The sequence below is a fragment of the Antechinus flavipes genome, chromosome 5, assembly GCF_016432865.1.
Source record: "Antechinus flavipes isolate AdamAnt ecotype Samford, QLD, Australia chromosome 5, AdamAnt_v2, whole genome shotgun sequence".
NCBI classification, from domain to species: Eukaryota; Metazoa; Chordata; class Mammalia; order Dasyuromorphia; family Dasyuridae; genus Antechinus; species Antechinus flavipes.
The window spans coordinates 153,244,607-153,260,347 of record NC_067402.1 but is presented as its reverse complement, the minus strand read 5'-3'; the positions used below and the strand labels follow the sequence as shown (position 1 = coordinate 153,260,347).

Here is a 15,741-nt window from a genome sequence, read left to right as displayed (position 1 = left end):
TTTAACGCATTTATTTAACAAGTTTAATTAACATGGACTCTGAGAATGGAATGGTATCTTAGCCTAAAAGTATAGAATCTCACATTCATAATCAAACTAGGTTAGTATGTTAGTTTTGCTAACTTGCTTTTTCCCTCTTTCCTCGTTCTATTTTTTTTTTTAATTTTGATTAAAAATGATTAGTTGTTTAGGGGAGGAAACAGTAATATTTAGAAATAAAGATGACATAAAAGGCAACATTTATCAAATTTAATATATCCATTTGAATTGTATTTTCTAACTGAATTGCTCCATCCAATATATTAAATTATATAGCTTCTAAATAACTTAAATTTGCATTACTACCTGGAAAGTACACTTGTTCTTACCAACTTATCTCCTGTGGTGATACATTTTTACTTATTACTATTTTGATAAAATGGGGAGTTCCAGGGGTGGAGCCAAGATGGCTGAATGAAGACAGGAAGCTGCTCTAAATCTCCCAGTGTCCCTCGAAAATCTGAACAGAGTCTGACAAAATGAAACCACTCTCAAGCTCTACATAGATTGGGAAAACATCAAGAAAGGTCGGTCTCATTGGGGTGAAAAGAGTTTTAAGGACTGCACAAACTCCAGGAAAGCAGGTGAGAAGGTCTTAACCAAAGCAAATCAACAACTAAGACCCTCAGGCCTGGCTTAGTAGAGGAGCAAATCAGTGAGCCAGCTTCCAGCGTCAGCTCAGAAGGCAAAATCTGGGAAAGCAGGCTGTTTCCTGAAAAGAGCAGGCAAAAACAGACACTTCCTAGTTGTATCACTATGCAAGTCACTTAACGCTGTTTACCTCAGTTTTCTCATCTGAAAAATGGGCTGGAGAAGTAAACAACAAACTACTCTAGTAACTTTGCCAAGGAAACCCCAAATGGGGGTGACAAAGAGTAGGACACAACTGAAATAACTAAACATCAAACAACACAGTCATGTCAACTTTCCACACATATGAAGATGCTGCAAGCTAAATTAGTACCATAGCCATGCTTTCAACAGAGAGCACTAGGAAACTAGATGTCAAAATACTGAAACACAATATCCTGATCAGACAAATTCATAGCAAGAGAAATAGAACTGAGTGAAAACTAAGGTCAAAACCCAACCATCATTAAAGATTCCCAGTAGGAGAGCTTCAATTCCTGGGGTTGGTACCTTACCATTCAGATCCTTGCAACTTAAATCTTAAGAACAATAGTAGCCCCAAGGAAACCTATAGATCATCTGATCCAGCTCCCCATTTTGCAGATGACAAAATAGCAAATCAAAATTGGCTAGTACTCAGGGACTAATTTGTTCACTGAAAGTATGAAGTCACAGCTTGCTAAGAAATGCTGAAAATATAATCTCTTCATAGAGAACAGTTTTCCACCCTTTGTATATTTCCCCTATAATGCTTCATTGTAAATCCCTCTCTTAAAACTTAAGGAATTTTGAAATGACTGCCAGAAGGACTAGAATCATGAAAAATAGAAAAAGGTGAGGTACTTAGATATTAGCCCACCTTCTCTTAGACTAAATGGGACTAGAAATCGCTCTGTACTCAGAGAATTGTAAAACAATAATTCATTTCAAGCTTCAATTCCCACCCTCCACCTCCACTTCCCCCTTCCCGCAGGTTCCTCTTTTTTAAAACAGATCCTCCATTGCCTGAATGGAAGCAATGTTTTATCATGCCTGGAACAGTTTATACATTTCTCTGGAAAAAATATGTCCATTATTTAATTTGTGATTTGGGGTCAGAAATATTCATATGTCAGAACACCTAGCTTGGAGAAGCAAGAGGACAAGAAATAGTTAATTAATTGAGCAATGAGAGAGGATTGGCTAAGGACAAAGAAAGAGGTAACTAAAAAATGGCAGGCTAATTAGATAGGAATTAAAACAAATATAAGACTACAAAAGTTGTGTTTGGCCTTTTTAAGAATAAAATACTGGTTATAATTTTAAGTGGTAATATTTTTTTAAAAATTAAATTAAGATTTAACTTAATACATTCCAGAATAGCTAGAGGAAGGCTAAAAGTATTTTATCATTATGTAAACTAGTTACTTTAATAGGTGTTATCATTTAAGCAGGGGCAGCCAGGAGGAACAGTGGGATAGAGTGCTGGACCTAAAGTCAGAAAGACACATCAAATCTGACTTCAGAACGTTGGAGCCTATGTAGCTCAACTCCATTATATTCAGACAAGAAAACTGAGGCCTTTGAAATCGAAATAGGATATGAAGTCAGGTCCTCTGAATGCAAGATCATTACTCTTTCCACTGTACCATATTTCCCCCCATACATACAAACGCAAGGGCACACACACACACACTCACTCTATAAATTGTGCTCATGAAACTACCAGCTCCAAAGTTAACCGAACTACTGTCACCTTAAAATGTTTTCTTTCTTTTCCTTTCCATATACAGGCACTTAACTTTCCTTACCACCTTTTTTTAAGCACTAGGGGCACTTTTGAATCCTCTCCCCCAATGCCCATTCACTGGTCATAGTGGAGAAGAAGAATACATCTTTTTCCATATTACCTGTCACCATCAAACACTAACTTCTCTTCTTTTGTGATTCATTCAATCCATATTTATCACCCAATCCAGAATCTAGTAACTGTTATCTATAAACCTTTTTTCCTTCCATGAATTTTGTACCTAGCACAATTTTTCATTCTTACTCAAGTTCTGCCCTCACACTAAAGACTTCAGAATATACTGATGCTCTCTGAAACATGCAAATCTTCTAGTTCCTATGATCTATTCTTCCATCCCACCTCAACTTCTCAAAGTGGTCATACCCTTAACTTTATCATAGCTCACAAATATATTCCACTTCTAAGTCACTTAACTTGGAAATTCCTTTATCTAATCATAATTGCTAACATTTTGCCTCCTGCTCTGTCTTGCAACCCTAAACTTGTTCTTCAACTTCATCATGATATCCATTTCCTTTTGCCCTCAATTTTCCCCTAAGCAATAACCACTGTACTGGCTTTCCCTTCTCCTTTCCCTTCTCCAACTTAATCCTTTGAAGAAACCAGTTTAACTCTATACTAGCATCATCCCTCAACTCCTTTGCCCCTATATTGGAGATATTATTGGATCTCCTTATTGGAGATTTTGGCTTTTCAATGACCAAATCCAGGATTATTCACACTCTCTGCTCCCTGAAACTGGAGAAATGACAAAATTGTGCTGACTGAGTCTACTACATATTCTCAACTGGCCTTCTCTGAAGCAAAGAAATGTAAACATCTCTAATTTATCCATTCACTCATCAAATTGGGTTTCTTTCTAAATCACTTCATACCTCCTCAAAACATCCTCATCCTCATCAAAACATCCTCAAAAAAAGGTTTCCCTTTTCTTAAACCTCTCAGTTGAAAACATTCTCTCATAGTACACTTAAAAAAAAAAAAGGTCATAAGCAGAAAGCTCCTTCATTTTGCTTCCTTATCTTTTATCACTCAAATACTTTTATCTCCTTCATTTTGTCTCACAAGATCAGGCCCTTCTTGTCAAGGCAAATCCCCTATATGCAGAAACAATACCATTCCATTTTTTTCCTACAGAAGACTGCCTTCTCTATTATACCCATTATTTTATTAATTTTCAATCTTTTCCTTTCTACTGACTGCTGTGCCAACTGCCTATGAACACTCTTATGTTTTACCAACCCTATTCAAAAAAAAAAAATTGATTCCTCCATGTCTTATATTTTTGCCCTATATCTCTCCCTCCTTTTATGGCTAACCTTGAGAAGGCTATCTACAACTGGTACTCCCACTTCCTTTCTTCTCACTCTACTCTAAACTTTGTACAATATGGCATCAATTCCAGATTTCAACTCAAAATGCCTATTTGACATCTCAAACTGAATGCCCAATGGCTACCTTAAATTTAACATGTATGAAAACCATTTTTTCTTTTCTCCTAACCTCTTCACTCTTCCTACTTTCCTCTTTTAAAAAGACCTTTCTTCATAAATCTGGCCCTTTCCTAACTTTACAATCTTACTACACTTTCTTCTCCATGAATTCTAAATACAATGACACTGATCTCCTTGCTGTTACACACTCACATCTCTCGTGTATTTTTTTCTATGCCTGTGAGTCTTTCCCTCCTTTTTTCTTTCTCCTGGCTTTTCTGATTTATTTGAGGCTCCAGCTAAAATATCCCATTCAGCAAGAAGTCTTTCCTAACCCCCCCTTAAATCTAGAATCTTCCCTCTGAGCTTGCCTCCAATTTATCCTACAAATATTAGTTATACATAGTTGTTCACATGCTATTTCCCCAACTAAACTGTGAAAGTAGGGTCTATTTTGTTTATTTGTTAGTTTAAGCCTTTATTTGTATCCAAGTGCACATTACTTAGCACTTGATTGGCACTTAATAAATGCTTGTTGACGTTGATTTGACTTCTAAGATATGTGTACTGATGGATCACCTGGATGGGGAGTCCTATTTTTAAGAAACTAAACAACAGACATATCTTCACTCACATAGTTTTTCCTGTAGGGATTATCAAATCAAATTGCTTCAAACCATATTCCTAAATAAAAGGGCTATTGTATCACTTTCCTACTTAACTTAAGTGGCTCTCCATAATCCCAGGATCATATATGTATAATCCTCCATTTGGATTTTAAGTCATTTGTTCCTCTTCTCCCTTCCAGTCCCCTTACTTTCTGATCCCTTCCATATATTCTTTGATCCAAAAACACTGGCCTCCTTCTTTTCTTTTGCAAGGCAATTGGAATTAAGTGACTTGCCCAGGATCACACAGATGGTAAATGCTAAATGTCTAAGGCTAAATTTGAACTCAGTTCCTCCTGACTTCAGAACCAGTACACTATCCACTGCACCATTTAACTGTCTCTAACATTGGCCTTCTTACTGTTCCATGAACACCACACTCAATTTCCCTTCTCAATTCCTATCCACTGTTTTTCCCCCTCCTCTGTAACTTTCATTCTTCCATGTTTCTATTTCCTGGCTTCTTAAGCTTCCTTCAAGATTCTGTCCAAATCCCTACTTTGGCAGGAAGTCTCCTTATATGGCCTTAAATTATTTTGCCTTTATTGTACACACACCTACACCCTGTCCCCCATCCCACCCCCTCACATAATTAATAATTACATGAATCTATGTTGTCTCGCCAAATTGAATGCAAGTACATTGAAGGTAAAGAAAGTATATTATTTATGTCCTCTATCTCTAGCACCTGGTACAGTATCTGACACAGTGGGATATCAATGAATGCTTTTTGCTTAATTGAAAGGTCCATACACCCTGGCCTTCAGGATCAGTCAAAGAAATGAAGCATCTAAGGGGATAATTAAGGAGAATGAAACCTTCAATATGCAAATACTATATAAAGAAGATGAGATTATTATTTGCTTCATCCAGCTGTAACTATTTCTTCAGCTATGAAATGAAAAAGAAAAGGTATTTTAGTAGCCAGCCTTTGAAATTCAACAAAGTAACACTGTTACCTTGTCTAGCTGTCAATTTCTGTAGAATATTTTTCTAGCTTCCTAAGGTCATTTCAAAATAATTCATTTCTAAATAATAAAGCCCGCTATATCTTTTTTCAAAATTTAGAGCATTTCTTGTGGAAATATGTTTAGAAGAATTGTACATCTTGACCTATATTGGATTGTTTACTGTCTAAGGGAGGGGGAAAGTGAAGAGGAAGGGAGAAAAATTTGAAACACAAGGTTTTACAAGGGTGAATGTATTTCACCTATCTTTGCATGTATTTTGAAAATTAAAAAGCCATTATTATTTTGAAAAATTTAGACCATTTTAAAAAGAAATAGTGCCTTAAGGGATCATAATATCCACATTTCTAGCTACTTTAAATCTTTCAGAGCAAAATTCATGAGTTTTAAAAAGAAAATTACTGTTGTTTCCACTTTAGAGTGAAAAAATTGAAGCTTAGAAAAACTAATACAATTAACAACAGTTTAAGTTTTGAAGCTAAATCTGCTCATTCCAAATCCACGGAATTATTTCACTACAATAACAAAAGACATCAGTGTAATAGAACTATGATTATTTTTCAGGGAAACATGTTTAACTAGTATTTTACAAAAAAGGAATCTAAGAACAAAATCATAGTAATCTATACTTAAATATCATTAAACCAATAGACTGAGGAAATTTTATTTCCTAAGAAATTCTGTATTATATTTACTTCTTTGTCTAACCTCTATATCTCCTTGCCAGGTTACATTTTACGGGTTAACATCCTTCTAATATACGTAGGTCCAATATCTGATGAACTCAGCAAGAAGCCAAGAGCCAAATTTAGTTCTTAATGTGATATGATACCTGTACAATAGGGTTAGTAAAGATTGCATTTTTAGAGTTGAGAATTAAGATTCTCTCTGGGATTTATACTTGTTAATGTCATTTGAATGTGGTTTCTTGTGATTTAAACATAAATAATTTAATATTTTGATAAGTAGGTTGATTTTCACATTATAGACTATTTGATATTATTGAATTATACAATATTTCCTTTAACAGTATTATTGGTTGTCAGGAAAAACAATGTTCAACCCATTTAGTTGTTATATGTGATCAAAGCAGAATATCATGAAACCTGAAATGTATGACTGGCATCTAATTACAGATTAATTTACAGAAAATTGATCTTTGGTGGTCAATTCAGCTATTCTGTTTGAAATACAGACCTGCCTTTCTCCCTATTGAAAAAAAGCTATTTTAAAAAAATGTAAAAGAACGTGATGAACATCTTTCTGTCAAAATCAAGTATTCATTATTTTTTGCTGTTACAACTAACAGAAAACTATGGTCACTGCAATTTCTGGAGTGAAACATTAGATACAATTCCTATTTAAATAACATTTTCTTAAAATCTTACATTAAGTAGCAAAATTATTTTTCTTTCATTGAATCATCTTATATCTATTACCATATGACTTCTATGAAGTTAGAAAAACTCTTCGATTCTCAAAAGCTATGGGAAGGAAAGATCTGGTCATTTCTACCAAGCTGGAAAGGATATTAGTATTGAACCAATAATGAACTATACATATTTTATGTCTGAGAACTTAGCAAGCTTAGTTTAGAGAATCTCATCACCAAAAGATTACCTACCAGGTAAGAAAAAAAATTTTTTTCCCACTGAAACAACACAAAAAGCCTGTCAAGGGATTTTGATCTGCATCTGTAAAGGAAGTACCTACATTGTGGAAGTCAATGGTCCTTGAAGCATTAACTATTTGAAGAAGATTCATCTTGAATCTATTGGTGGTGGGGCCAAAAGGAAGGAGAAAAATCATTTTTTTTCTTCTTCAGTAAAATAGATATAGTCACAATAATTTTTCAACATTGAATTATGTTCTTTTTCCATAGCATCTAAATCCAAAGACCTGAAAAATGAAATGTGATAGAGAGCATAAATATTAGTAATGTATTATATTACCAATGTCCATGTTCAATAGAAACTTCATCTAACTTCCATGCCATGTGGTTTATGTATTATTAGACTTGCTTTTTAATTGACTCCAGCTGTTAGTCACTACGTGCATTATAATAATTTCAACATTGTACAGCTAAAATAAAATACATGCACAGAAAGAAAAGAAACATCACATAAAATAAATAATCATCAATTTATATTTATTGAGTGTCTACAGGCTACATAATAATTGCAATTATGAAAGGGAGAAGTATCTGGAACATAGAAAACTGACCTACAATCTAATTAAGACAGACCTTCCAAGTACATGGTAGTAAAGTCTAATTGGAAAAAACCAGATGTCATCAGACTTTATTTAATACAAAATATTTTTATTGATTCCCTACTATGCAAAAAGATGCTGTTCTTGGTGCTGAATATGGGACAAATAATAAGTTTCCCTTTTTGCTAATTGAGCTCACATTATCCTAAAAGGGGAGAGGGGAGGTACAACACTTAGAGAAGCATTGGTATAAGAAAACAACAGCAACAAGGAGAGAAACAAATATTTAATTAAAAAAACTTTTGAGTAAAGAGAGAATATATTTAATTGAATACAGCAGGAATGGTCATATCCAGAACAGAACAAGTAAACTGAATCTTTTTATAAAATATATTTGTCCTTTAGTGATCCAATGTGCCATGAGATACATAAACATAGCCCTAAACCCAGTATTGAGTGGAAATAAGCTACCTTTGTAGACAGGGCTACTATTACCAAATGCAGACTAGAGAAAGACTATGGGTTCACCTCATGGATAGAATGGAGACACACTCTTTCTCCCTCCTCCCCTGCCTAAAAAAAAAAAAAATCCTCCTCAACCCTCCCCAACCCTCTGCCTATCACCATGGAAACAAGATAGCAAAGGGAATCTTAACTTCTGGCCCCCAAGAAAGGTAGGTGTTGTCATTTCTGAGCATTGATGTGTTTCTCATCAAAGAGACATGCTTCCTTCCTCCACTGAGGACCTAAGTCTCTGTGTGCATAGAGATGTAAGAGTTGAAGACACTATGAAAAAACATGGAATCAAGTTGTAGCTTTTGTTAGGGAAAAAGAGGGGAGGGGGATGATTTCAGGTCTGAGAAACTCCCCTCAAACTTCTTCATCTTATCTTTAGCAACCCACAGAGATCTAGGCCAAACTTCCATCCTGGGCATTATACTATGACAGTAAAGCATCCCACTTTAAAAGTGGGCACCCACTTTAAAAGTTATTCCTCCTCCAGGGGGCAGGCAGGGCCACTGTTTCTTGGATAAGATGTCTGGGCAACTTTTGGCAATTACTTCCTCAACTTTTGAAGCTCTTTGCCCTATCCAGGCTTGGACCAAAAATAGGAATGGAGTAGGAGGCAGTTCTAGAAAGAAGGCTTTGAATACTATAAGGGATATTCACATGGAGAGGAGAGAGGGGGGAATTCAAAGGTCAGGTTCTAGGGGCCATCAAGGCCAAGGAATAGACAGAATATTGTGAGACAAGTCACAATCTTTCTTCCTCTGCCTATCACCCTGCCCAAGTAGCTATTTGGTTAAAGGGAAGGACTCCCAAAAAAGTCCAAACAAGAAGCCAGAATCAGAGCAGGACAAGTACAAGAAATCCTTCAGCAATATTTCCTCATATTCTAAAATGTGCTCCTATCCCCAAGCCAACCAACATACCCAGGAAATTATCCTCTAATGACCTAAGTAAGGGGAGCAGCTTCATTCTTGGCCATACTCCTAAAGGAAAAAGTGTTCATCATTTCCTTTTGGAGATGGAATTGAAAAAAAAAAAACTACACCAGGAGCAAAAGCAATGCCAACTTCCTTAGTTCCTCCCAAATACTCACAAGTATTCCATGAGGAAGAGAAGGATATAACCCCGGATAAACGGGTGAGAGGGTCATAAGCCCTGTTTTTGATGTGCACTGAATGCCATTCTTTCTCCTCTATTGTTATCTTGCTCCAAATAGAACAGTCTCCTTCCTTCTTCCTTGGACAGTAGCCAACCATCCTCAGGGGTAGCCATGATTTCTTGGGCTAGCTCCTCAGACACTCTGTACCAGAATGAAGGAAAGGATGTCCTCCTTAGCCAATTCCTCAGGATTCTGGCAATTCTGAATCATGTTGGATATCACCACCCCACTTCCAGAAGAGCCACCCATAACAGCAGACATGAACTGGGCACCTGGAGGCATTCAACAGATACAAAACCCTGTTGTCTTATTGAAGAAAAACTTGCTCTTACAACATTTACTGAATGCCATGGCCCAGTATTCATTTGTAGCCCTGACAACATAGAGGCCAGTTTCAATCATCCTTTCCAATGTAGCTGAGTTGCAGCATATTATGTGAGCCCTCCTGACCTTCATTTGTAACCTGACAACAATGTTCTCCGTGTCTTCCAGTCTGTACACTTTACTCTGATGAGGTTCATGTCAGGTCTGTTGAGTTTAGAAACAGCTTTCACAAACAAGATGAATCTGTTGGTTAAAGTGCTGCTTCCAGATATCATGCACTGGTGAATCAAGAATGTGGACTGCTCTACCTTCTGCTGAGCCTTTCTCTCACCTTTCAGTTCATGAACAATCTCCAATGACAGCAGTGTGTCCTGGGGCAGCTCTGTTTTAAGGTCAATTTTTTACTAGCAGTCTGACTGGTGGACATTCTATGTGTAGATCTGGGATTTTTAGATCTTTGGATCCCTAAACCAATGAGAAACTTTGGCTCATTCCCTGATCCAATGCAGCAGCAGCTCAGAAGAGAATGAATTTTATCCAGGATTTTGAAGTTGAATGGAGTAGATTTATAGTTGAAGATATCAGTATCAGTGTCCTTTATCAATTTAAAGAACTTAGACTTTGGCTCTGAAGAAGAGCAAATTTGACTTGATCTGGAATCCTCCAGAGCTAAAGGTATCCTTTTCAGATTTCTTCCTGGCATGATTCATTAAGAGTGGAGTCTTGGACAACATCACAGATTTTGTCCAGGGCTTTGATCTGCAAGTTGTGGTGACTCTCAATAGATCAGATCATGTAGTCAGTAAATGCAGTCTCTCTTGATCACATCTAGGGAGAACATAATGTTGGCATCCAGATTACTCTTTTGAAGTTGATTCAGAACCTGTGTTCACCTTGAAGTCATCGATTTCAGACTTCAAGCTCTTATATAACACATATCTCTCTGAGTTGACAGCCAGGATGGTGACAGGTGTAAAAAGAGTTATGTGTTCAAAGCAGATATACAGCAGATAGATAAGTTCCCAACCTGAATGGCATGAACAAATCAAAGGTTTTACAGATAAAGTGGCCTCCTGTGGAGATAACAGACAGCCCTGTGGGGGGGGGGGGGGGGAAGCTTAGCAATAGCTGCTTACTGAGGATTTCCTGCAGGTTTTCTTGCTTCTCCACAGAGAAACCCCAGTCATCTTGAAGTGCACACCCTAGCAATGATGCCATCCAGAATAAAATTTGAAAAGCTATGATGTTCTCTGCTTGGTTATCTTCATCAATCACACCTCTCACCATAGTAGTAGAGTTTGAAAAGTTCACTAGAAGCTGCATAGAAATCCTCCAGTTTGAAGTTACTGGACCCTTTCAAAATCATTCCAAAGCCCTTTGCATGCCATTTCTTCCTCTAAAGCACATATTCAGGGAAGCTACCAGAGCCTGCACACACTTTAACAAAGAAGAAAGCTCTGGACACCTGTCCTTTAACAGGAAGTTCTCCAATAAGTACTTTGGATTCATAAACATATCAAATAAAAAGTCAATATTGGACGTTTTCATTATTGCTCTGTTTAGAGAGAAGATTCTCTGGATCATTTCATAGGACCTGGATCTGGTTTGAGTTTGATGGATCTCCTCTCTGTCCAAGGCATCAGAGTTTTTCATTTAAAGACACTGTATAGAAGCTCTTCTCTACAAAATTCAGTTTCATTTTCAATTTCCATCTTCTTTTTTCCCACACTCATCACTCACACATCTACTAGGTATCAGGAATTTCAGAGGTACACTCTGGGAAAAATGAGATCCTGTTCGAAGACATTGGGCTCTGGCTCATCTCTCCTGTCCACATCAAGTCCCTAATCAAAAGCCTTTAGGATCAGCCCTAAGTCTCTTCAGCCTTTCCTATTATGGTCTTCAACAGTGTTTTTCTTATCTTGGCTGCAGTTGCCTAGACCTTCACATTCTCAGAGGCCCAATTTTGCCATCACCTTTTGAGAAACAGTGTTGTACATAAAATAACTGGAGTAAGAGCCCTCCACAAGAGAGGATACCTTTCAAGTCATTGGCTGAAGGAGTTTGACACAGTTCATTTCTCCTCATTCTCACTGTCAGATTCAGTCTTGTGGAAGATTCTTGTGGGTCATGATTGCCAGGAGAGGCTTCCTCATCAGATGTGAAACTGAAGGTCAAGCTCAGCTCAGCAGCTCTTTTCTTCTGTTTCTTCTAGGTGCTGCTGAACTCCCCTTAGCCTCTTCTTTTTTCCCCTCCCCCAACATTCGTTTTTTATTTTCAAAACATATGCAATGATAATTTTTCACCACTGACCCTTGCAAAACCTTGTATTCCAATTTACACCTTTTTTTCCCCATCCCCTCTCTTAGATGGCAAATAATCCAATGTATGTTAAACATGGTAAAAAAAAATATATATATATGTAAATCCAATATAGGCATACATATTTATACAATTATCTTTCTGTACAAAAAGAATCAGATCAAAAAGAGGAAAAAATGAGAAAGAAAATAAAATTCAAGCAAACTACAACAAAAAAAGTGAAAATGCTATATTGTGATCCTTACTCAGTTGCTACAATCCTCTCTCTGAATGTAGACAGCTATCATCATCACAAGATCATGGGAACTTAGCATCTTCTTTCCATTGTTAATTGCCAGGCAGGGGCTAGCTGCAGCGTAAAGAGAGGAAGAAGGGGCATCAAGCCACCAGAACACACCGCTGCCACTGTCACCATAATTTGCCCTCAGTTTTATTTCCTCACAAAAACTGCCCACATCCAACTAAACTGAGTCTTAAAGGAAAATATTTTTTTCTGAAAGAAAGGTGAGGAGACTTCTAATTCTAGAAATGAGGGAAATTTCACTAATCAAATATGTTATTTTGAGAAAGTCACAAAGTCTCTATGAGTTAGCTTCTTTTTTAAAAAAAAAAGTATTAATACTTTTTGTTTGTTTGTTTGTTTTCCCACAATCATTTCTCAATTAGCTCCCCAGACTGAACTCTTCCTCTCTTGTATGAACAAGAACAACAACAACAACAACAACAACAAAAAAAAAAAAAAAAAAAAAAAACCTTGGAAAACTGACTACAACACTCATGTGTGACATTGTAAGCAATATCCCATACCCGTATTACTCTATCTTGCTAACAAGAAGAAGGATCACCATCTGTTTCTCACTGACCAAAATTAATCACTGTAATTAATCCATACGCAGCTGCATTTAAGTACTGTTTTCTAATACATCAAAGAGTTTTTGTACATTTTTTCTATTTTCATCTCTGTTAAAAAAAAAATCTCTTTATATTACTCTGAATTCCTTGCATTTGTTACTTCTCATGGTATAAGAAAAGATCACCATCTAGCAGGTTCTCCTTCCAGATAGGTTAGGTCAATTTTTCCTTGAAATGCTTCAAAGCTATTCTGGGACTTAAATGGTCCAGAGAGTTAATGAACAAGCTGCTTCCCTCTTGGACAGTTTCCTTGTGGTCTCAAACTGTATCACCAAGGATCCTGGTCAGCTAATAACTATTGAGTCACAAACATTTTTAAGTACTTACTCTATTATTACCCCTATACACCTAATGAGGAATTGGGCCTATGAAATTCAGAGGACCAAAATAAAAAAAATTTGCCCTATTCTGTGTACCTTACGTTAATACTCGAAAGGAATGTTGTGTGTGTGTGTGTGTGCGCACCTGTGCACACACTATCTACCCAAGCTGAAGTTTACTTGTTGAATATCCTATCTGTTATCCTAAGTTTTAATTATTACATGACTGATGATTATCTCATTTCATTTCACTTGATCTCTATTGCCATAGTAGCTATCTATGGTTGGGTTCTTTCTCCTTTTTTTCCTTTTTTGTTTATTTTTTTTCTTTTATTTTTAGCAGCTAGTGGTGCAATCAAGTCCTAGCTCCTTCTCCAACAATGGTAGCCCAGACGAGGACAAATCTAGTCAGCATAGATGTACTTGGCCTCCCTCAACAGCAGAATGTCCTTCAATCTTCTCTTACTCAGCCATCAGACCCCCCTCTCACTCCCAGTGTCCAGAGATGGGAGTTTCTAAGGCCCAGGAGGACTCCCAACTCCAGCTGCCAAGGCTTGTTGTTGATTCCACAGACTTGGCCTATAAGTAATTGCAGGCCTAACCTCTGCCCCAGGAGGTCAAGTCTTTCCTGAGGTCTTCTTAGATTATCTTAGTTCAAAAGCAACTGCATTAGCTTGATTTTTGTTTATTTCCACTGCTCTACATTTCCCTCTAAGGCAATATTCTGTCTTTTTCTGTGGAAAAAATTTGGAGAGCCAGGAAATTTCTGACCTAATCCACCATCTTTCTAGAATCCTCTCAACTTTTTTTCTTGCCTCTGAACTTCAAAGTCTCTGAAAGAGAGAGACTAAAGAGAGAGTGAGACTGAAGACTTCATACAACTGTCTCACTTAAATCCAATTCACCTGAAAGTCGAGGCATCCTTTGTGATGTCAGTGTCCTCTTCAAAATGGAAAGACAAACAATAATGGGCAATTAGAAGCATGAAGTGGGAAAAGGTGGAAGTAAATACAAAGCATGGGGTGACTAAATGGCCTAAGAGAAAAAGAGGGTACCCTGTGAAAAGTATTTTTTGGTTGTTATATGGAGACTAGTCTCAAAGGAACAGAGTAACCCTTCCCCACCCCCTAATGATAAAGAATGACTATTTGCTCAGTAAGTGCTGAGCAAGGGATAGTAAATAAAGTATCATGAACATTATGTGGTTATAATGCAGAAGTTGGATTGCCAGAAGAAGACTGAAAGTAAATTGGCCAAATTCAGCACTGAGACACAGAACTCTTCTTTTATGGACTGTGAAATCCGAGGGGCAGCTAATGGAACTCATAATAGCACTTAAAAAAGGTTAGGGTGAAAGGAGTGGATATGAAGAGTCAACACTCTGGAACAGACGGACCTCTTTTAGCAAGGATGGTCTTTAAGACATTCAGCTGTATTTTGCTGTAATCTGAGAAAGTCTGTGAGAAATGCTGAAAAGTTTGGTTTCCACAGTGTTGCAAGTTTTGAGATAATGTGGGATAGTGGGTACCACTGACCTAAAGGCTTTCAGAATGTGAGAGGTTAAGGAATGTTAGTATTCACAAAACAATTAAGTGATCAATAGAAGTCTTGAACAAAGAATTGGGAGTGGGGAGAGGGGAGTGACAGCTAGGAAGGCATAGGTGAATTCAACTGATCAAAAAGAATCTTGTGGTTTTGAGAAAACCAAAACTTAAGATAATAGCCCATCCAGCCCAAACTAGGTGGGATCAATAATCAAATCTGATCAGATCACTATTGTGCCCGCTTAATAGGCTAACTGAATATTAAACAACATACCCCAGAGGAGGAATTTTCAACCATTTTGAACATAGGATAGATGATGAGAGGAGGAACATGTTTTATACATATTAAGGGGAAATGTAGTGGGTGTATCAGAAAGATTGTAACCCAAAAGAAATGGCCCAATCTCTTAATCAGTGGATTTTGTTCATTTGTTTTTGCAGGAATGAACTGTGGTATGGAAATGTGCACCAAAGAGAGGAGAAGGGAGGAAAAAAATAAAGGAGAACATGTTATATAGTCTAATCAGATCAATAATTATGAAGTGAGCATATCTTCAGTAGTTTCTTGAGGAAGAAGATAGTATACAGGAGACAGAACAAGGAGGCAGAGAGACTGAAATGAGGAAAAAGAAAGGGAGAAAAATCTTGTTTCGGTGGTGGAATGGGGTAGAGGAGAGACATTCTATAAAGGGACCTGGTGAATTTTAGTGCTTAGAAATTACACTCATTCTGTCTCAGAAGGGGAAACTGTTCCTGGGGGCAAATGACATGCACAAAAGTGTGGGATGGACATGGACCCATAGAAAAAAAATTACAGAAAATGGATTTTTAAAAATGACCAGATATATGAATGTTATGGAATATTATTGTATAAGAAAAGACCAGCAGGATGATTTCAGAGAGGCCTGGAGA

General features: G+C 37.0%; 1 pseudogene; it reads right to left on the bottom strand.

The window, feature by feature from the left end:
* Nucleotides 1–9,539: 9,539 nt before the first annotated feature.
* On the bottom strand, nt 9,540–15,127 carry LOC127538639 (cap-specific mRNA (nucleoside-2'-O-)-methyltransferase 1-like; annotated as a pseudogene).
* Nucleotides 15,128–15,741: the final 614 nt, after the last annotated feature.